General features: G+C 36.0%; 1 long non-coding RNA gene across 2 annotated transcripts in view; it reads left to right on the plus strand.

Annotated features, from left to right (window-relative positions):
* The first annotated feature begins 13,354 nt into the window (after window positions 1–13,354).
* Window positions 13,355–22,178, plus strand: part of LOC145673058 (uncharacterized) — a 290,475-nt gene continuing 281,651 nt past the window's right edge. For both annotated transcript variants that reach the window (XR_014128713.1, XR_014128712.1), the window contains exon 1: window positions 13,355–14,071. This is a non-coding gene — a long non-coding RNA (uncharacterized LOC145673058). The remainder of the gene's footprint in view (window positions 14,072–22,178) is intronic.

The raw sequence follows: 22,178 nt of genomic DNA on the forward strand, positions 1-22,178 counted from the left end.
CACCAAAAGTAAGCTCTCTAACCACTGAGAAACCTCAAGCCGTTGAAAATAGGACAACTGGTCATAGAAACTTTCCTGCGCAGAGTGATTACCTCCGAAAGGGACGCGATTTCCTCTCGGGCTACATTGTATATTGTAAGGATTTTCACATCACGTCAAAAGCATATGTCAATACAACACGTGTTATTAATTGTGAACAATGAAGCAGACGAGAAGTTAAAACGGAAGACACCGGAGGAAGCCGAAAGGAGACGGACCTCACAAAAGGACCCGAAGAGGACACATAACAGCGCAACCACGGAGGGACCTGGTATTAATCGACCAACAATTTAATTAACTAACGCCTGCTCCGACGTCGCATTAAACTAGGGCCACACCTTTTCTTTTAATCCGAGGTCGCAATGGACTAGGGATCCTCACTACAACCAAGCCTCACAAAGCTAGCTTGGGCTGAGGGGGCTTTCCTACAAAACTCACCAAAACCTTGCAGGTGCCTTAGAGACTGATTTGAGAGAAGAGGCACCGTGCGAAACACCAGTCTCCCTTTATCTAGTCAATAAAAAAATAAACGCTATTTACTCCTTATAATAAACGCTTTTCTAATAAAATTGGTGAACGGAAAAAACTCGCCAAACCGTCATTTAGTCTCTACCTATAAAGTCATTGCATGGTGGTAGGCACCGGAGTTTTATGTACCCTCACCATATATTAGTAAACGTTCTGCTATGTCTGTAAATTTCGAGATTGCAGGCGTGAAGGAGCAAAAAATCTCAATTAGGTTTTGTTTCACGTTGAAGGAAACTGCAGCTGAGTCTCCTGAATATTGAGGAAAGATTTTGATGATGAAGTTTTAAAATAACCAAGAACATTTGAGTTGTAAAAGCATTTTAAAGATGCACAGGAGTCTATGGAAGATGAAAAACATTCGAGTGAATCGTCATGCACAACTCTGATATAGAGAAAATGTGTAATGTTACTTTGTGGACCGAACCCATGATGATTGTAATAACAGAACATGCCAACCTAATCTAGGAATTAACGGAACATGCCAATCTAATTTAGGAATTAACGGAACATGCCAACCTAATTTAGGAATTAACGGAATATGCCAATCTAATTTAGGAATTAACGGAACATGCCAACCTAACCTAGGAATTAACGGAACATGCCAACCTAATCTAGGAATTAACGGAACATGCCAACCTAATTTAGAAATTAACGGAATATAAGATGAATTAGAGCGAATATTATTTCTGGCCTTTCGATTGACCATCAAAGAGACCACTTGGTCAATGTAGGAATAAATAAATAAAAATAATTGTTCTCTACCCACTCTAATCACCGACCTACCCCCTTACAATTTCTGTATACTCCCTAATACAAAATTCCAATTGTAAGGACGGCGATTTAAACTCATCGAAAAGATCCGAACGGAAGTCCAAGAGTTTTGGAACATGCTACAATCAGAGGACTTACGGAGTATTTCTAACAATGATAAGGTTTCCATTTACCCTCGTTTACCCAGACGTCCTCTTTTTTTTTTTTTTTTTTTTTTTTTTTTTTAGATTACTAAGTTTTGGTCACAGTAGTGTGGATTCTGATACCACTGCATTTGCTTTTGCATTGAATAAACTATTTGAGTACAGAGAATAATACATACTCTCGATAGTAAACTCGAAGAAACACTTGAAATCTTACTTGATATCAGAGGGGCCTAGGCCCTCCGACCCCGGGGTAGATGCGCCAATGTCAGCAACACTTACAAATAATATTTGGTTTGTAATATTTTTTATACTGCTAAACTATGCTAGGCATAAGTGTCGGAAGTCTTATGACACATTTGTTTCCGTCCGTCCGTCTGTCGATAGATATCAGAACAACAACCATAAGAGATATGGAGAAGCGTGTTTTTTTTTTTTTTTTTTTTTTGCAATCGATTCAAGGGTACAAGAATAGGTTTCATTTCCTCTACTCAAACCGGAAGTGGTTCAAATTAACTACTTCCTGCTTCAACAATTATCACCACATACCAAAAACGGTAACAGATAGCGAGAAGTGGTTTTATGCAAACGATTCAACGTCTCAAAACACAACATGTCATGATAGTCCCCAACATTTTAACAAAATCGGAAGTGGTTCAAATTTACTATCACTTCCGGTTTCAATTGAGCAAGAACGGGAAAAGATATCGAGATGAGGTTTTTTGCAATCGATTCAGCTTCCCAGAATAAGTTCGTCTCTTCCATTAACTATCTATTCCAACCGAAAGTGGTTGCAATTAACTACTCAGGTTTCAACATTTATCGACATTGAACAAAAATGGTAATAAATAGCGACAAACGCTTTTCTGCAATCAGTTCAGAGTCTCAAGAGATCGCCACTATAACCCCCAACACTCTACCAAAACCGGAAGTGGTTGAAATCAGTAATTTTCTCTTTGAAGACTTATTTCCAACGCAATCGATTCACTTCCCAAGAATAGATTCCATCTTTTCCGTTAACCCTTTATTCAAACCGAAAGTGGTTCCACTTAAACACTTTCGGGTTCAAGAATTATCGCCAAAGAACTGAAACAGTAACACATAGCCATATACGTTTTTTTGCAATCGATACAGCGTCTCATGATTATGTATTATATTACAACCTGCAACACCCTATGAAACAGGAGGTAGTTGAATTTAGTGACACACACTCATAGTCAACGTCTTGCGAATAAAATCAGAAAAATAAACACACTGCTGAACAAGACGGCACTTATTTAATATAAAAAACACAAGGGAAGAAAAAAGAAAAGAGAGATCAGAAAGGTGTCATTTATTGTATAAATTGTAAGGATTGTGATATGAAATATATTGGTGAGACGGGGAAATTATTGAAAGAAAGAATTAAACAACATAAAAGTGATGTGAAATATGGCAGAGAAACAAACGCAATCTTTAAACATGTAAAAGAAAAGGGACATGATGTGAACTGGGAAGAAGTTATTGTGCTGGAACGGGAAAAAAGATTGTGGCCGAGAAAGTGGAAAGAGGCCTGGTGGATAGAAAAGGAAGAGGATGTAAAATTAATGAATTGGACCAAAGGTATCAGCATTAATAAAGAATGGAGAAATATTATTGATAAATACAGAAAAATGTATATGAATTAATGTATTCAATGGTTGCTTGCTCCTTGTTGTTTCTTTCTGGTAGAATGTTATGTTGTCCCATTGGTCAGTTCAGATAGATTTCCACGCTTCTGATTGGCTGTTTGAGAGAGCAGATAGAGAGATGAATTGTGTATATGTACTTGAGTAAATTTTTTGCATCACTCAGTGTACGTCTGATGAGGATCTTGGCTAGAAGATCGAAACGTCACGTGTAAATGTGTTTTCTATATTAAATAAGTGCAGTCTTGTTCAGCAGTGTGTTTATTTTTCTGAATTTAGTGGTATATACTTATGGTATGAATACTGATTTACGTAGAACAAAATCCGTAAGAAATGTCGAAAAGTGAATTTTTCCAATAGATTCACCGTCACAAGAATAGATTTTATCTCCTCAATAACCCTCTATTCAAACGAGATCTGTTTCAAATTCGCCATTTCCGTTATCATCTGCCTTAAAACAAAAGCAGTAAGAGATAGTGAGTAATGATTTATTGATATGGAATCAGCGTCCGAAGAGCAGGATCTATTTTTGATCTTGTTAACCTATTGTAGCAAGTAGTTAAAGATGTACTACTTCATGTTTGAGTGTTGAATTTCCATAGTTTGTAAGTTTACCGTAGTTTCACACTGTGAAATGAAACTCACGTGTTATTATAGCTGGTTATCGCTTACAGTTGTATATGTGTATACAATTATTTTCTATAGTATTTTAATATCCAGTTTTTTATTGTGTTTTCTCGTGTCTCAATATATATATTTTCACCATTTTCTTTCCTCTTTTATCCCAATAGATTTTCAAACGATCCTTTAATAGTTTAAAATTGTATTTAATATGTTTTGCTGTATTCAGAAATAAGTAATATATATATATATATATATATATATATATATATATATATATATATATATATATATACATACATAGATATATTGTAATGACTTTGCTAGACTCAATAATGGACCGAGATTTATCCCCTTCACCAATTTATTATAAAATTTGATAAATACAAAACGTCTTTGATTTACAAAGATCAAAATAGTGTCTATCTTGTTAATGTCCAAATAAGAGGAGAATAGGTGTTTTGCACGGTGACCCTTCTCTCAAGGCAGTCTCCAAGGTACCTGCCGGTTCCGGTGAGTCTTGAGGGATAGCCCTCTCAGGTCAAGGCAGCTTCGCGAGGCTTGGTTGTAGAAAGGACCCCTGGTCCAGTACGACCTCGGATAAGGATAGGTGTACCCCTAGTCCAGTGCGACCTCAGGGCGTCGATTTGATCAGTTGGACGACTGATGCTGGGTTCCTCGGTGGTCCGCCTTTTATCTGTCCTCTTCGGGTCCTTCCGTGAGGTCTGTCTTCTTTCGGCGTTCCTCGGTGTCCTTCGTATCAGCTTCTTGTCTGCTAGGTTGTTTATAATGAATAGCACGTGTTGAGTTGACACGTGCGTCTGTCGTGATGTGGGGGATCCTTACAATATATATATTAAAATAATATTTCAAGATATTTATCCCTGTACCCTGTATACCGGTATCTTCATATTTATCTTTTTAACTCCATTCGCGATCCCCACGTTGAGAAACCCTGAATTCTAACAAACATTCAATCAGTCATCTATAGTCACAGCTTACTCGTGTGAATTCAATTCAAATTAGGAAAATCTATGCTTTATATATGTATATACACGTAATAAACTCTCTGTTAACCGATCACCATGGGACCGGTAAGATAACTAAGAAATCGGTTAAAACAAAAAATTACCATTTTATAACCCTAACTTGCATAATGTGTAACAAAAGGCTTGCAGCATTATAATTCAATAAATTTAACTTACCAAAATTAGAAATTTCAACCACAATCTGCGCCAGTGATCATTGGAGTAACTAGGATATTTTACTCGGGGGAGTCAATAGTCTGTTACTTCTGAACATTGAGAGAACCTTTGAGAGGACCTTGTAATAATGTTTCAATTACCATCTGTAAGCCCTTATACCCGCCTCCATTATTATCTCTTCAAATTCTTCAGTTCTCTATCTTTGTCTTTTACTTTTGTGGTCTTCCACTTGGGATTCCTCTTAGACTGGTCTCATTCATTGATTCTTTTATTTCTTTCCTTTCCCGTTTTATTTTCTAAAACACAATTCTTTTATTTCATGTGTTTTAATTCAACACTGTCATGTAATATAGACCAATGAAATTTTATTAAATCAGAAATCTGTTTTAAATTTATATACTTCCTATGTTCTGATAGTACTTAATAACTACCTACAAAGCTATTCTAATATTGTTCTACAGTTATTAATGAAACCTTTTCTCGTGAAACATAAACTAAATTGTAAGATGTTCTAGCAAAAATTTTGTCAAACAAATCACCCCAAAGGTAAACTATCCTTGTAGATTTTTCCATAAGAAATTGTCGAACTAAATGCTCCAATTTATATTAAATTAAGCACACTATTGTGCTGCCAAAATGTCTTGAGCCGTGGCAAAAATGCGAACTAACGCTCACACACCCACGCGTTGAGCCAATAAGGGTTCAGCTGTTGCTAAGCGAGAGAAAGCGAGTGGAATTCCGTCAGCCGATAGCAGCGCTTGCAACGGAAGACTGGGGATCAAGTCAATGTAGCATATCTATAGACTATCTTATAAACCAAATAATGGAATCTTTCAGTTGAACATTCCACGATTATAACCTGTCGGCTAAGGGAGACGGATGATTAAGGCAAGTGAATTATTATGATGGAATTGATGGAATGAGAAAGTGGGAATCGAACTAGGGACCCCACGCACCAAGGGTAAGCGCTATACCACTTTTTTTATTAAAAAAAAAAAAATTCGCTCTAACCGGAGTATTGGTCGCCATGTGTATCTCACGTATTTTCGATGTATTCCAAACACGACAGATACACAAACACACAAATATCGACGACAGTCAAAATTCCGACCATTCAGGGGGATTCGAACCCCTAATGGTGAAACAATCGTCAGCCTAACGCCTCAAACCACTCGGTTGCACCCACCGGCCTACCACTGATTCACAATGCCTCCCAACACTGAATGAAGTACAGAACTGTATTATTTTATTGTTTTGCGTATGTTAATTACTGTTCTGAGAACGGAATGCGGATAATAACGAAAATGACTTATTCCTTGGCATATGGACAGTTAAGTCGACGAACAGTTAAAGAGAAGGAGGTTAAGAGAGAGAAGTTGTATGTATAAAATCAGTTCCATTAACACTTCCTGTAGTGAGGAGATTATTATTTTAAATAAATTCCAAGTAACAGTTATATCGAAAAAGCTTTTAATAGGATTCAGCAATGGTTTTAATAACGATTAAAATTTCAAGAGAATATATTTTTCCATTTATTCACACTAAAAGTGTGTATATGGTTGTTTTTTCTTGTGTACATTAAATTTTTTTGTTTAAAAATGTACAAACAAAGGATGAGCAAAGAATTTCACAATACGAACTTTCACAATCATTTACACAAAAGTTAATACGTTTAAAAGTATTTTCGTTTCGCAACTTGGCATATATAGTGTTACAGAGAACCAATAGCATAATAGAAGGAAAAGGGTGACCCCGTTAGAAACAAGCTGAGGAGGTAGTCTTCGGTGGAGAGGGGGTGTCAGGACTTGCATTCTCTTGACTTCTGTCAACATCAAGTTAGAGTCACCCGTACTTCCTATAATAACATGTTTACCATTTTATAAAAGGCTGGATAAACTCCTGAATCAGGATAAAACCCAGAGGAACTCTTTCCCCAATCCATTGGGGTAATTAGGATATTTTGACATTCGTAATGATCTCTTAATCAAATGAACGATCGCAGTTTCAGCTTGTTATTCAACAATATTCTTGACCCGGGCTATTTGCTACATCTATGCCTAATCGGGGAAGGAATCTGGGTCATTTGGTTCATAGATAGACGTCCTACGGACTACGCCACCGGTTCTACCAGTTACATTTACATAACCGAAAATTTTCTTTCGCCATATGACAACACTAATTTGCCATATATCAGTGCAGCAAAAGAGATATATCGGGTGCACTGAAATTGCGCAAACTTTCATTTCCTTATCTGTTGACAAAGATAAAGCCTTAATGAGCAGGCAACAAAATTGGAAATTGCGCAAAAAATGTGGAACGTTGCTATCATTACCATAAGCATTTCTGTATCATGACTATCTGTAAGATTGCCTATAGGATTAAAAAATTGTACGAAAGTAGCTATTGGAAACAAATAGTTATTTGAAAACTGTAAGGAAAAAGAAACATAAAATAAACAAAAAAAAAAATGAATATTTCGAGACGTTCCCTTTAAATATTGTGGACAGGTGTTCGACCAATTAGAAGTAAGGATTTGTTTACATTTTCCAGTTTTGGCCAATTGCCAACAAGCATTTGTTTACATATTTCAGGTGTATCTACTACGTATTTTAGTAACTGTCCTTTCACCTTTCTCTAAGTGACTCTTATATTTGCATTTGTATCTTACTTTACTGTTCTTAGGTGCTGTGAGAAAGATTTATATATTAGTATCGCATAAATTGTTACAGGAATGAGTGGTAGTGTGCTGGTTGCGGATATAATAAGACAATAATATAACAAGCCAATGAGAAACGAGAATCACAACGAACCAATCAAGATCGAAATATGAAAATTCTTTGTAAATATTAAAAATTGTACATTTTATTTCGATGCAAAACTTCACACAATTTCCTGAATCCTGTTATTGGCAACGTCGCGGTGGAAATTTGCGCAATTTCACCATTTTCTGCTCCTCGTTGATAAGTCATAAATTACACAGATTATCAACGATCTAATCCTTAGAAAAATTTGCCCAATGTCGTTGCACCTAATATATCAAATTGCTGTAAATTTCATTTATGATCTTTATGTTCATTGAAGACCTTCGTGATTGTATATTATACTTATCTAAGTAGTTTTTCAGCATTAAGCCTTTCGAAACAAGTGAAATTTTCAATCCCTTGTAACTTTGTAGCTATTTATTGAAAATTAGTCATATCATTAACATTCGTGTTCAACACTAATATGCATTCTTGCTCTACTTTTAATGTGCATTCTTGCATTGGTCTATCGTTATTACTCTTCCAGAGCGCTCCACAATTTGAATCTATATATTAAAATGCTAGGTTTATATGTTTGTCTCCAATCCTTTCGAGAATGAGATCTCGAAAACCCACAAGTGCTATTCCAAATTTCACTGGTCGATTCCAAATTTTGTGTAGATTATCCACTTTTCATTCAAATTTTCAAAAACCGTGTCGTTATTGTTCTATTGAACATTTTAGGGGCCATTTTGATCTCATAAGATTAACCCCTTCAGTGTGGGTGGCGAGTTAACTCGTGTCTGCAAAACGTACCTGCTGTGCGGATGGCGTATATATGCGCTTTCATTTTGCTTTGGCTATTTTGTATTGCGAATATACTTGCCCATAGTATGAGTACTGTTATCCCGACAATATTTAGCGAGTTTGCGCTCAGCTGGTTTCAATTGTTGCTTAATTAAAAGAAGAGGAAAAAGAAATTAAAATAGAATTTGTGCTTCGTCAAATACAGTTTTCATTCTATATTTTGTTTGAGAGCAGGCAGCACAGTAATGGCGTCAAAACGATATTTCAACGATGCTGATATCGAGGAAGAGTTATTAATTAGTGATTCCGATGTAAGAGATTTTGAAACAGATTTAGAGTCAACAGGTTTGGAGTCGGAGGAAAGTGGTGATGGCGCTTTTAGTGATAATGACAAGAAAACTTACACTTTTTTACAGCGGTTCGCATCTGAAAATTACGCACTGAAGGGGTTAATATTGTTACAGACCGAAACTACAGTGTTAGACAACCGGTAAAAAAGTTACGTATGGCGGGTTGATGGACATTGCAGGCATTGCTTAAATCTGAATGGCGAAACCTATTGCATACTGGCAACTTCACAGGCCTCAAGAGGCGCAATTAGGCGTACTTGAGCGGATATGGATTTATTAGAAAAAATATTTCCACTTGATATCGTGTTACCTCTACGAATTTGCTACGAACTCACTCCAACATCTATACATAGCATCTATTCACTTCTTTGTGAGTCTCCTACCTTTACTTGTGTAAAATGAAATGAAATCTTTAAGTTTTATGTCCCACGGTTATGCCGGTTAGGCTCAAGGAGACGATGATGATGAGCAATGAATGAAATGGTGGAATGAAGAAAGTGGGAGGAAACGGGAGAACCCCGAGAAAACCTACGAGCACGGTGTTTGTCCACCACAAAGTCTACACGGCGCGAGCTGGGATCGAACCAGAGATCCCAAGCACTGAAGCTCTACCACTGAGCCACCGCGCCCCCACCTTTACTTCTGTATATAAGGAGACATGCACAGTGGGAAGGAGATTCATGGTCATAAAGAATGATGCTCTGAGTAGACAGCGCAGGTTCAGCTAGTCTATATATTAAAATACTAGTTTTATATGTTTGTGATCAAGAAACATGTGTTTGTGGCCAATCCTTTCGACAATGAAATCTAGAAAACCACAAGTGCCAGAAATGTCCCGTTTTCGCTGGTCGATTCCAAATTTTTTTTTGTAAATTTGCCAGTTCTCATTCAAATTTTCAAAAGAAACCTTGTCTTTATTTTTCTATTCCACCTTTTAGGCATCGTTTTGATCATATTAGTTTAATACTGCAACTGGGACGTTAAAATTAATACTCTTGTGAAAGGTTGGGGCCGCGGTGGCTCAGTGGTAGAGCGTTCACCTCTGGTGCTTGGGGTCCCGGATTCGATCCCCGCCAAGTGAACTTTGTGGTGGACAAACACCGTGTGCGTGGGTTTTCTCGGGGTTCTCCCGTTTCCTCCCACTTTCTTCATTCCACCATTTCATTCATTACACATCATCACCGTCTCCTTTGGCATAACCGTGGGACGTAAAACTCAAAGATTTCATTTTTCTTGTGAAAGGCAACCAGAAGAGGAGCTACGTATAGTGGATTGATGGACATTGTAGGCGCTTTTCTTTAATCTGAATAACAAAACCTATTGCAAGCTGGCAAATTCAAAGGCTTGTGGAACTACAATGAGACCTACTCGGATATTGAATGATAAGAAAAAAATATTTGCATTTGGTATCATCTATCACTTATCCAAGTTTGCCACAAACTCACCCCAACATTCTATATATTAAAATACTACATTTATATGTTTGCTTATGTCAATTCACTCCCTTTGGGAGTCTTCCTGTCTTTTACTTATGTCCGTAAGGGGACTTGCACAGATATAGTGAGAAGTGGGAAGGAGATTGACACTCATATTAGAACTGTGCGCTGTGAAAATAGCACAGGTTCAGCTAGTATATATATAAGTGGCTAGAACGAACACTTTTAGCGTCTTTTACAGTTTATTCGAAAGTTAGAACATGTGACATACAATTATGTTCGCCCGAGCCATACATATATATTATATATCAGCCAAAGAATTATGAAACCGCAACACAATTTTTTGAACGAAGTCGTTAGACTGACGTAAGAGGCATGGGACACAGGAGTACTATTCGCCAGACTGGGACAGGGATCTCATTCGATCAGTCAGTGCGATGTTTGTACAGTCCGCAGCAAAATCCTGCAACATAAGCATGTAAGTTTATTGTGAAACGACGAAGTCTTTTGCTAAAAAAAAAGTGTGATGGGGAGGACGCCGAGGTTTCTCCTAGCTTGATTTGTGCCACTTAGAGGTTATGTTGATTCCCTGCGCTGTTAGGCATAGTTTCACAATAAACTTACATGCTCATGTTGCAGGTTTTTTGCTGCGGACTGTACGTAGAATGGAAAAGGTCGGTGATATATCAAAGTTTGATAAGGGTCATATTGTGATGACCAGACGCCTTGGAACGAGTAACTCGGAAACACCAAGACTCGTCGAATGTTCGAGAGCCATTATAATTAGTGTCTTCCAAAGGTGAAAAATTGAAGGTAAAACCATCAGCAAACACCTAGGCGTGGGGCCACCTCACCTCATTAAAGATATTGGAGTCGTAGTTGTTGAAGTTCGTTCAAAAGAACAGAGCGCAGACGGTGGCACAATTAGCAGTAAACTTAAAAAGTGAACAAATTACGAGTATATCTGAACACAGTTCATCGTACATTGTTAGATATAGACCTCAGCAACCGACAACCAACATGTGAACGTTGTTAACCACACATCATTGTTAACAACTGGAATAGGCACATACTCATCGTCATTAGAACTCAGAGCAATGTCACAATGTTGCATTGTCCCATGAATTACGAAACTGTCTTCACCACATTGATAGCTGCATCAAAATTAGTAGTCCTCCAGTGCCCGATATGTACACAGAAGGAAGATATCAGGCCGATGGTGGCTCTATTGTGATTTCGGAAACCTTCACATAATCATCCATGAGGTCGATAGTGGGTTTGGAGGGCGCCAGGAGGGCTCCTAGCTATCGACAGGTCATTACTGATTACGTACATACGATTATTTCAGTCATATTTTCAGCTGGGAATCACTCATCAGTACAACACTCCTTGTTACAAGGAAAAGTTGTGCTGCAGTGGTTCTTGGACGAGAAGTGATGAATGTCAATTGCTACAATGGCTCTCACACTCACCTGATCTTAACTTAATTGAACAGGTCTGGAATATCATTTAACTTTAGATCCTAACCCATCGATTCCCTCCTCGGAATGTAAAGGAATTAATTGACTTGTGTGTGCAAATGCGGTGCGCCATATGTCCAGGCACATACTAAGTCCTTATGGCTTCCATGTCAAACCGCATTGCTGCTGTCCTGAGAGTCAAAGATGGAGATACCAGATATTAGGTAGTTGGGCATATTGTTCTAGCTGGTCAGTGTATATTCGTAGTAGAGAAACATATATTAGGACGGAATATAGAGAAATTGCAATATTGATGTATTTGACTCATGTGTATTTGCCACATTTGTCAGTAGCCAGGTTATATAGAACGATATACATATACACACTGTATATGTGTATTCGGTGCTCTACAGCCGGGAATCGAACATTGAATTTTATGTATCAAAGGCACAACCACTAGACCAACTATGGGTAGGATTTTGCAGAGTTGATTATTATCCAATGACGGTAAAGAAAACTAAAAAGAGGGGGAGAATCAAGAATGGGTGGTTAATGAAAGTTAACGATTAAGGAATAATTCGTAGAATGTGAATTTGAGAGGAAACGAGGAAATCGCGAGAGAACTCATTGATACAATGTTTTCTACCACAAATTCATATGATCTGGGATCGAATCTGGCCCCTTGTAACATAGAGGGAGCTCTGCCATTGAGTCAGCATGCCCTTTAAAGGAAACTCAGGGAAAATATAGTCAGTCATTGAGAGGACTTTAGCACAGTTAACTGCAGAACTAATAAAAAAGTTTTATAAATAGTATTGGCAAAGAGATTAATTTTGGAGATTTCTCGTCTCCGAAAAGTGTTCTGTAAGTCGTATCTCGTCTCGAAAAGCACATACATATTTGTCTTGTCTCATTTTGTACGCAACATTACATACAAATAAGCGAAGTCAACTGTAGAGTCATTTAGTCCGGATATCACTTGAAATTCAACGCTTGAAAACATTAAAGAAATGAGTAATACGGTAAACTAAGCCTTATCCCGTAAATCAGGCATTAAAAGTGGTTTCATAGTCACCTGCACAATTGAATATTCTCTTTTCCTGTTCTACCCCTTTTTTTTACAAGCAAATTCTTCGAAAAAGTTTCAGTTTATTGTAATTCTTTATATACTAGAGTACCATCTGGATATAAGTTCAAGAGAGCTGAAATACGTACTAGCATTCCAGTTCTTGTATGCGGATGAAGGCACCCTAAGTACAATTTGATTCATACTTGTGTTCTCCACTCTTCACTGGATTTTCTTTGTTTCATAGAATTCGCTGTCTCTCCATATATGCGTTTTTTTTTTCGTCTCACCCACATTTCACCCTATACCATCTTCCGCTCTTGGCCCTAAAAACGATGGTGTGAGAAAGGGTTTTTCGGATTCTGCGCAAGGGCGACCTGTTGCCATGCGCAAGCTTATTGGGAAAGCAACAAGTCTAGAAAACAGGGAGGTTTTGAAGCGGGGACGCGAGGGGGCGCGCGCGCAAAATGGCACAGATAAAGTGCGGGTGGAAGGGTATTTGTTAGAAGACCCACAGAGTTAGCAGTGCAGCAGGTAGAGTCCTAAAGGGACGTAAGAGAGGGACAAAACACTACTACATTGAGAATCATTCACATGCACACCCTCTCCCGCACACATACGTAGTGAAGGGGGTAGCGCGGTGAAGCGGGGAGCTCTGTTTCAGGTTGTTCGATCGGCTGGCTTCAGAGTCAGGCTTCAACATTGAGCCTCCACCCCAGACACATTCAAGCGCCCTTCACCATCGCATTCGGACGCGCGATTTGGGGTGTGGCGAGTACAGCTAGTCTCTTCTAGGTGGGCAAGTTGTAGCATCTGCAGGATAAACCTTCTCATTAAGCACTTCCTTGAACAGTCTGTGAAGCACAACATTTGTCTTCGAACTTTACACTAATAATACGGTGCATCGTGGGCACAGGACTACGATTCTTGATTGCAAAGCCTGAGACAGTAAAACGTGATTTTATCTTTGTGGACATGTATATATCGTTTTCAATGAGGTATTTCGTAAGAGTAAATCTACTTTCAGACTTTGACTTTGCGATTTGTGATCTCGTATATCCAGGAAGTGTATAGGACAGTGTTGCATTAACTGTACATGAAACAGTTCGTGTGCACGAGAGTTTAATGATTTTTACCCTCCCAGTTCTGTCTCTACAATTTAAGAATGTGTCTTAAATCAGCATCCGTAGATCATCAGAACTTCAACGAAAGATGGAGCCGAAAGATATTTACAACGGTAAGTTCAAAATATCTTTAATTATTTTCTCATAATTTTCTTAATATAAGGCATCCTGCAGAATGTTTTTTTTTTCACTTTTGTTGGTAGTATAGACTTTCATTAAATAATTCATATTAAGTTAATTATACATTTGGTAACGTTCAAAGAAGACTTTGAAAAATATTTGCAATTTGGTACAAAATACGAACCTTTCAGATTGGTATTCTATGCATGTATGAAAATCCAATGTGTTTGAATAAGGGGAGGTAAGATCACATGTTCGCGATGTTCAAATGTTCAACGGAAAACGTGTACTTCACGCACATAGACTACTTGAAATATTTTAGATGCAACTTAGCAGAAATACTAACACGTTTAGGAAATAGTATAACTTCATATTGAGCATGGATATAACACAAATTTGTTTGAACAACTGTAGAATATAATAAGGCATTTAATATTAATGAATTAAGGCTTATTCTAAGCAACATGTTAGAATGTATAGCTTACCTTATTGCACGTTGCATGATACCTTGCTGTATATTTTTGTTAAAGCTGAGTACCTGTCATATAGATGTGAATTGCCCTGCTGAATGTATATCATCCAGTGATAAGAAATTGAAATATTGTTATTAATAAGGTATTTTAATATTATGAAAGTAAGTCTTTTTTTTTGATCTAGGCTTGTGATATTGGTGTTATTTTGATTAGAATAGTACAGTGAACTATAAGTATAACCTACACATATACATAGATATGAACAAAAATCATACGACGTTGTTTGTTATCGTAGACAGCGGTTTTCAAACGTTTGATTTAATAGTTTCTTTGCTACTGAGAATGCTATACAAACCAACCTACATTTGTCTCTTTCGAAAGCAAATTTATAATTTTGTTTCACTGTTTTGAGCATAAATCAGTATACTTATATTTTTCAAATGATGTTAATAAAAATTACGTTCATTGTATGTTGGTGTTAGTAGAAGAAAATCTATTTTACTTTCATCTTTCGATAGTGAAAGGTTATCTAGATTATCCTAAACAGCAGGTAGGTTAATAATAAAAAAGTTGAGAAAATGTTAGGGATTAGGTGTATGGTATTAATTAAATGTGATATTTCTATCCTTACGTCCCACGAAAGTAAAATAAGCTTGTTTGTGTAATTTCTATACTCTGGTAGAGATTCTTAACTGTATTCTGTGATACACAATGTATTTGAATTTTGAGTTGAGTTGACTATGAATTTAACGTCCCATTCAGCAGCGAGGCTATATGAGACGTATACCTACGGATTAATGTGGAATCCGAACCACATGAGCTCTCACCGGAAATGGAACCCGGGTCTCCCACGCTAAAGGCGCGTACGCTAACCGCTTAGCCACGAAGGAGCTATGTATTTGAATTTTATTTGGTTATTTTTTAAAAATATTTTTGCCTTTTGTTCAATCTAAGACATATTCTAAGAACCACGGTATGAGGAATGTTATACAGGATTAGAGTTACAAATTAATTGTAATTTTATATCAGTTAAATTTCAGTGATCTAAGGTGTACACTATTATTATTATTATTATTATTATTATTATTATTATTATTATTATTATTATTATTATTATTATTATTATTATTATTATTATTATTATTATTTAAAATTTAATTGTAATATTTGCAGAATTTACTGGTCTTACCAAAACTACACTATATTATAGGGTTATCATATTATTTATATTATATTTCATTAGTTAGGGGAAGGCGTTGTACCTGTGAACACTTTTAGAGTCTTTGAAATTTTGGTGCTAATATTCAGCACTTTCCCCCCAATTTTTGTCGTATATTTGAAGTGCCATCTCTTTGGTATCAGATAGGATGATTTTTAAACGTGTTACGTAATTACATTAACTTTTATAGAATATAATAAGAACATATCCGTTCTGTTCACAGGTACATTATGGTCGTGTACCATTGAACAGACCTTCTTGTACCTTTGAACAAAGTCATTATTACAACGTTTCTGAGGCAATAATATGAAAAGAAGAAGCAAATATTAACAGTTATAAATTGCAATAAAAGATTTAGCTATAAACAATTCCGCAGAATTCAAAATTTTATTAATTAAATTAAAAATTGAAGAGAAGTTCTAACAAAAACTCGTGAACAATAAAGTTGAGCATATACAACTCTTAACATTATGTTATACAATAAGCGAATATATAGAAACTACTTAAAATTATAATTAATAACTTTATATCCTAACCTAACCTATATAAAATATATCAATTGTTTTAACTACTTACATTGTGTAGCTTTAAACAGTATTATTTATAGTTCAAAGGTGCACGATGCATTAACGTTCATAGGTACAAGAGGGTCACCATTACGAAAAAAAGATCTCCACTAGCTTAAATATTGAACAGATGTTAAAAGTAAAATATTACTGTATTCACCAATGATTCTACCCCAAGTTTGGACAAATAAATATCACAAGTTGCGAAAACCGAGGTGCACAAAACTCAAAAAGGTAACTACAAAAAATCTTCGTTTTGGAGGTGAAAAAATCAAAAGGAACATTACTCGGCACAACACTCAGTAAACAACAGCCAAACGCGTTTGTAGTGCTTTTTTTCACTCTTTCAAACGAATTTTAATCACTGCACCTAGATAGCTCTGAATTCGAGAAAAGTACAGGTGTTCAAAGGTACATTGTTTCAAAGGTACAACGCTTACCCCTACTATATGTAATATACTATAATTACTCTTCTAGGCTATACTATGCTATACTGCACTATTACTGATCATGTGGAAACTACCAAAGATGTACTTTAACGAAAGCATGTTGATTTGCTACTATCATTTTCATTTTATAATCTTGTAAAATTGCTAACTTACTTTCTCTTATCTTAGCTTATATGTCTCCAGTAGTTGTTTCTCAAAAGTGTTTATTAAAATAAAAATTACTTCGCTTTTTTTTTAAATTAGATCTCAAGTTTTTCTTTCATCAAACTATATAATTTACCAGACAAGGCTTTAAGTTTAAGATACATAGTATCTCCCCGGGAATCGAACTGGAATCACTCGTCTGGAAAGTATTGTGTTCCCTATTCAACATTTTATTCGAAATCAAAACGTTTCTTTCTTGTTTTCACATAATAAGTTGGACGTTTTTGCATTTTGTTATATAGATGGAAGATCTTCTTTCTAAACATGCTGTACACTTTTGTTACCTGAAATGTGTAGATGCGTAGTCTTGTAGCTTCAATGCTTAGTAGTTAGGGATTATGTGTATGGTATGAAATAATTGTGATATTTCTAGCGTTACGTCCAACGAGTGTACCCTTTAGGCTAAATGAAACGAATGGTTAATAAAAGCGGATGATAATAAAATAATTGGTGAAATGAAAATGTGGGAGAAAACAGGACAAGCCCGAAAATTCAAAAAAAATACTATATTCTTTACTGCCAACTCACATAGTCTGGGATCGAACCAGATGTATTTCGCACCAGAGGTGAGGGCTCTCCTACTAAGCCTTCAAACGCTCTTCATGTGTCCTATTAATTTAAGGTAATACCACAGTGTTTTCCAGTGCAACTGTAAAAAACAGGTAATGACTAAAATAAGAGTCGAACCCAAATTCCTCTCATACGAGTCAATGCACTACTCGTTACAGTTCCAAGCTCAATATAATCCATAAGTTATATCTAACCAAGATCATGCTTTGAATGGTTTCCCTGAGATATATCATCTTATTTTCAAAAATGAGGAATACTCTAAAAAAGATGTAATTACGAGGAAAGTTCAAGATTGCCATTTACTAAGTGGAGTGTAAAGGAGCGAAATAATCTCCAATTTCCCCTAATATTGCTTCATTTTAAATCTTACGTCATTACTAATTTTGAGTATTCATCACCTTGGATACTTTTTTTTTTTGCGCGATACCAATTGGTCAGCCATCACTCCTTCGACATAAGAGACCCTGGTTCAATTCCCGATGGGAGATAATGGGTTCCGGATCCGCCGTTCAGTTGTTGATCGATAATCGATATCGTCTTGGTGCCGAACAGGGAGTTTAAACTCAACGAGAAGGAAATTTTTTTTTATTGAAAACTAAAATATCAACAAATAATAACCAAGGTAACCAGATGTGATAAGAGATCGAGTTCTTTCAAGGAAACAGACGTTTCCTGATACATTAATATCACGACAGCTATTCGAGACTAAAACTGTCTCCATACTTGTTTCATGGGAAAATCTAGCAACAAATGTCCAGTTACTGTATTGTTAACGACGGTTATTAATATAACATTATTGTTAGATTACACAAAAATCCGCCCTCCCTGTTAGTCTAATCGCTACCGTTCGCGTTTGATAACGCAGAGTCCTGTGATTGATTGACCGAACACACAACCAAAAACGAGTATTAAAATGAACATTATTAACTGTTAAAGCTTTATTTTAATAGGAATTATTTTTGTATTAATTGTACTTATATTCTCCTGTTACTTTTACTGTAATCAGTGGCGTATTTACGATTTTGTTTCGGCTTTGCCTGAAAATGTGAAAATTCTGAAATATATTTTATATACTTTACTATAGTAATTAAGATTTCGGGGGGCTTAAGCCCGGAAGCCCCCCTAAATACGCCACTGACTGTAATACAAAACATAATATCATTGTGGAATATATTTCATACTAAGCACTTATAATTTGTACTTGTATTAGTTAGATATATTAGGCAAAGTTAAAAATTTTTACAGTAGCTATTTTCTAACATTTCAGACATATCAATATTAACTATTCTCTTGGATATTGACGTCTTGTTTATGTCTTACTTCTATTACAATATCGTATTTACCCTTTTTTAGAAAATATTATAAGTTTATACTACATATTTGCATCATGATTCCAAGTTGGCCAATGACACGAAAACGAGGTAGAATTTTCGTGACAACTTAAGAAGCTAGTCAGAACTCTCCCAGGAGAAACAAATACGCTCTCCGAGACGAGATATCAATCAGGCAACACTGATAATAATGATAAGAACCTTTGTGGTTGAATAGTTGTAATTCTTACCTCGCAGGTGAAGAATCTGGGCTCAATCCCCGGTGATAGTAGTGCGCTTTTTGAATCCTACGTTGAACTTATATAATATTCGTCCCATATAGTTTTGGCACGGATAGGCGGTATTACGTATAACTCCAAATACTAAATTCTCTGGTAACGCTAGAAGGAGAAAGGTAATTAGCGGTAAATTCAGTAAAATTCTTGTTGAGGTAAAAAAATACCTAAATAATTTATTACATTGGATTCCACGAAATAAATTTATTTATATGAAATAGTTCATTATTTTTTATAAAAATATTCAATCTTGATATATGAGATTGTATGTAACTTGTTTTCATAGGGTTTTCAGGTTTGAATTGTGTAGGAAAACATACAGATTTTCTTTAATCATCTAATAAATTAAAAAATGCGCTTAATATAATTTAGATACCAGAGACAATGATAAATAAAATCAGTAAATAATAACGATATCAATTAAAGAAAATGAAATGAAATGAAATCTTTAAGTTTAACGTCCCACGGTTATGCCGGTTAGGGTAAAGGAGACGGTGATAATGAGAAATGAGTGAAATGGTGGAATGAGGAAAGTGGAAAGAACTCCGAGAAAACCCACAAGCACGATGTTTGTCCACCACAAAGTCCGCACGGCGCGAGCAGGGATCGAACCAGGGACCCCAAGCACCGAAGGTGAATGCTGCTCTACTACTGAGCCACCGCGCCCCGATATCAATTAAAGAATAGAACGTAGAAAGAAACTAATACAAACACACACACTTGCGTTATCTCCTAAAATACCAAGGTATGAGTCATTGTGACAATACCCGAAAATATACTTAAAAAAAGAGAACCACTAATCAAACATGGCAGACTTCAGTGTTAAAATTTTAATTTAAATTATATGCAATGACATATCGACAAATATTCTGGCAAAAGTAGTTCTAAATTAACAAGAATGTCTCCTCACCGTATTTGGCACTATTTCATTGTTATCTTACAATATAATTAAAGTCCAATAAGGACTACGTAAATTGTAAGTTTTGTAAATGTGTAGAAAACACGGAAATTGAATAAATAACACTAACAGTGTTACTTTTATGAACTGTCAAATCCAACTAATTTGGTTACTGTCAGGTTGCTTGTTCAGTAAAAGAAATTACCGTTGGCAGCGAAGGGAGAAACAATGAACAAAGAGAAAGTAACACCACACAATGGAAAGTTCTTGAGAGAGGACTGTTTTATTATTTGCTTTATTATTGCCACTTCTTAACATTTAGAGCTCCTTCCTTGATGCATGGTTAACGTACGCGACTTCAGCGTGGGAGACCCGGGTCCAATCCCAGTGGGAGCTCATGACATTAGGATCACACTTTAAGCCGTGGATCAACGTTCATATAGTCCCGGTGCTGAAAAAGACATCATACTTCAAATTAAATAACTAACCAAACTTTACGTCTAAATCTTTGCTTTCTCTACGTACAGTAAGAAATGAAACAAGTCTAGTGTGTATTTTATTATTATTTTTCTCAAACATTATTACAAGCCACATAACCATAAACATGAGGGACGTCAGATTCGAATCGCCTTGAGATATCCTATTTTTGCTAATGTACTTCCCATTCACATCAAGTACAAATCTTTGTGTACATTTGTGTCTAGAAAACATGGCTTCTTGCGGGATTCCTATGAGATAATTCTGGTCTCTCCGCGGGATAATGACAAGACTACTTTTGGTCATTCAATATTGTTTTGTGCCAGACATATTCCGTTGAAATCTAAGAAGTTTCTGCTGTGAGCCTGAATATCCCGGAACAGGTATGGGAAGTGCTGGACGTCCCATGGCCCTGTTGCGCTACGTTCAAACGTCAAATCGCTTTGTAAAGTTTTCAATAAAATTAGGAGAATTACTAATGTTCATCAATAGTAAATCTTACGTGTCATCGGCGTGGGAGACCCAGGGGTTCGATTCCTGACAAGAGTTATGTCTTTTGGATACCTGCTCTTGTTGGTATAGATCATGTAACCTCGTTGTTGAGCAGAATGCTAAACCGCAACTCAAAAAACCAATAGAAATAATTAGACACTAATTTGAAAGTAGAATTACAGTTGATATTAAAATAGTAGTGTATATTTAGTGTTATGGATTGCTATATTAATTGTTTCAAAGGAATTACAATCGTTCCGAAATTGGGCATGGTTTAGAAGAAGGTAACCTCTTCTCTTCAGCCAGTGGTTTATATGTAACGTTTAGCAGCAATTCGTCGTAATTTTTTTTTTTACTAGCCCAAAACCAGAGAAACAAATAAAAAAAAAGATAAAGTCAAACATCTAATTTAGTTTTGCAGAGCAAGAAATACAGTTGCCATATACATCTTTTATACGTTCGTTCCTGAAAAACTTAGCAATTTAACATCTATCATGTACATCGTGATTAGGGGTGTTATTAGGAGCAGAGATGCAAGGAGAAGAGCAGGAGAGCTTAGGTTCAAATGTGTATTTTTTAAATGCATAGTTCGGTAATACACAAATGAATAACGAAAAGTAATTTTACACGAAAAGTACTTTTAACCCTAAATAAAATCTGAAATGACTCTTTATTGTGATTATAGTAGAGAAAGTGTAATTCGTTATAAGGCATCATAGTGTAATTGGAACCAACCAATTCTTCAAAGGTTACAGTGAAATGAAAAACGTAAGGATATGAAAATATTTTTTTCAGCTACTGTACAAGTCAGATATTGTCATCTTCATAGTAATTATAGGTGTTATTCTTTTTTACTGCTTTTAGTAATTTAGTGGTTGTATTGTTCTTTATGTAATTTTGTTAGTGTGTCTTGCAAGTATGTCACCAACAAGAATGTAACATAAGTCTCCACTTACAAATGGGGAACGTATTTAATTAGATGGCATGACGTCATTGGGATGATATTTTGTGTGTTATCGTGTTTCATCGCTTCACTTATGATTGTCATACGTATTTACTTGTCCTATATGCAAGATCAAGAACAGAGAGAAACTAAGTTTTTATAAATATAGCATCGAGTATGACAGAGGAATTATAATAATTATA

Source organism: Thermobia domestica, chromosome 16 (genome assembly GCF_964235325.1).
Source record: "Thermobia domestica chromosome 16, izTheDome1.hap1.1, whole genome shotgun sequence".
Lineage (NCBI taxonomy): Eukaryota > Metazoa > Arthropoda > Insecta > Zygentoma > Lepismatidae > Thermobia > Thermobia domestica.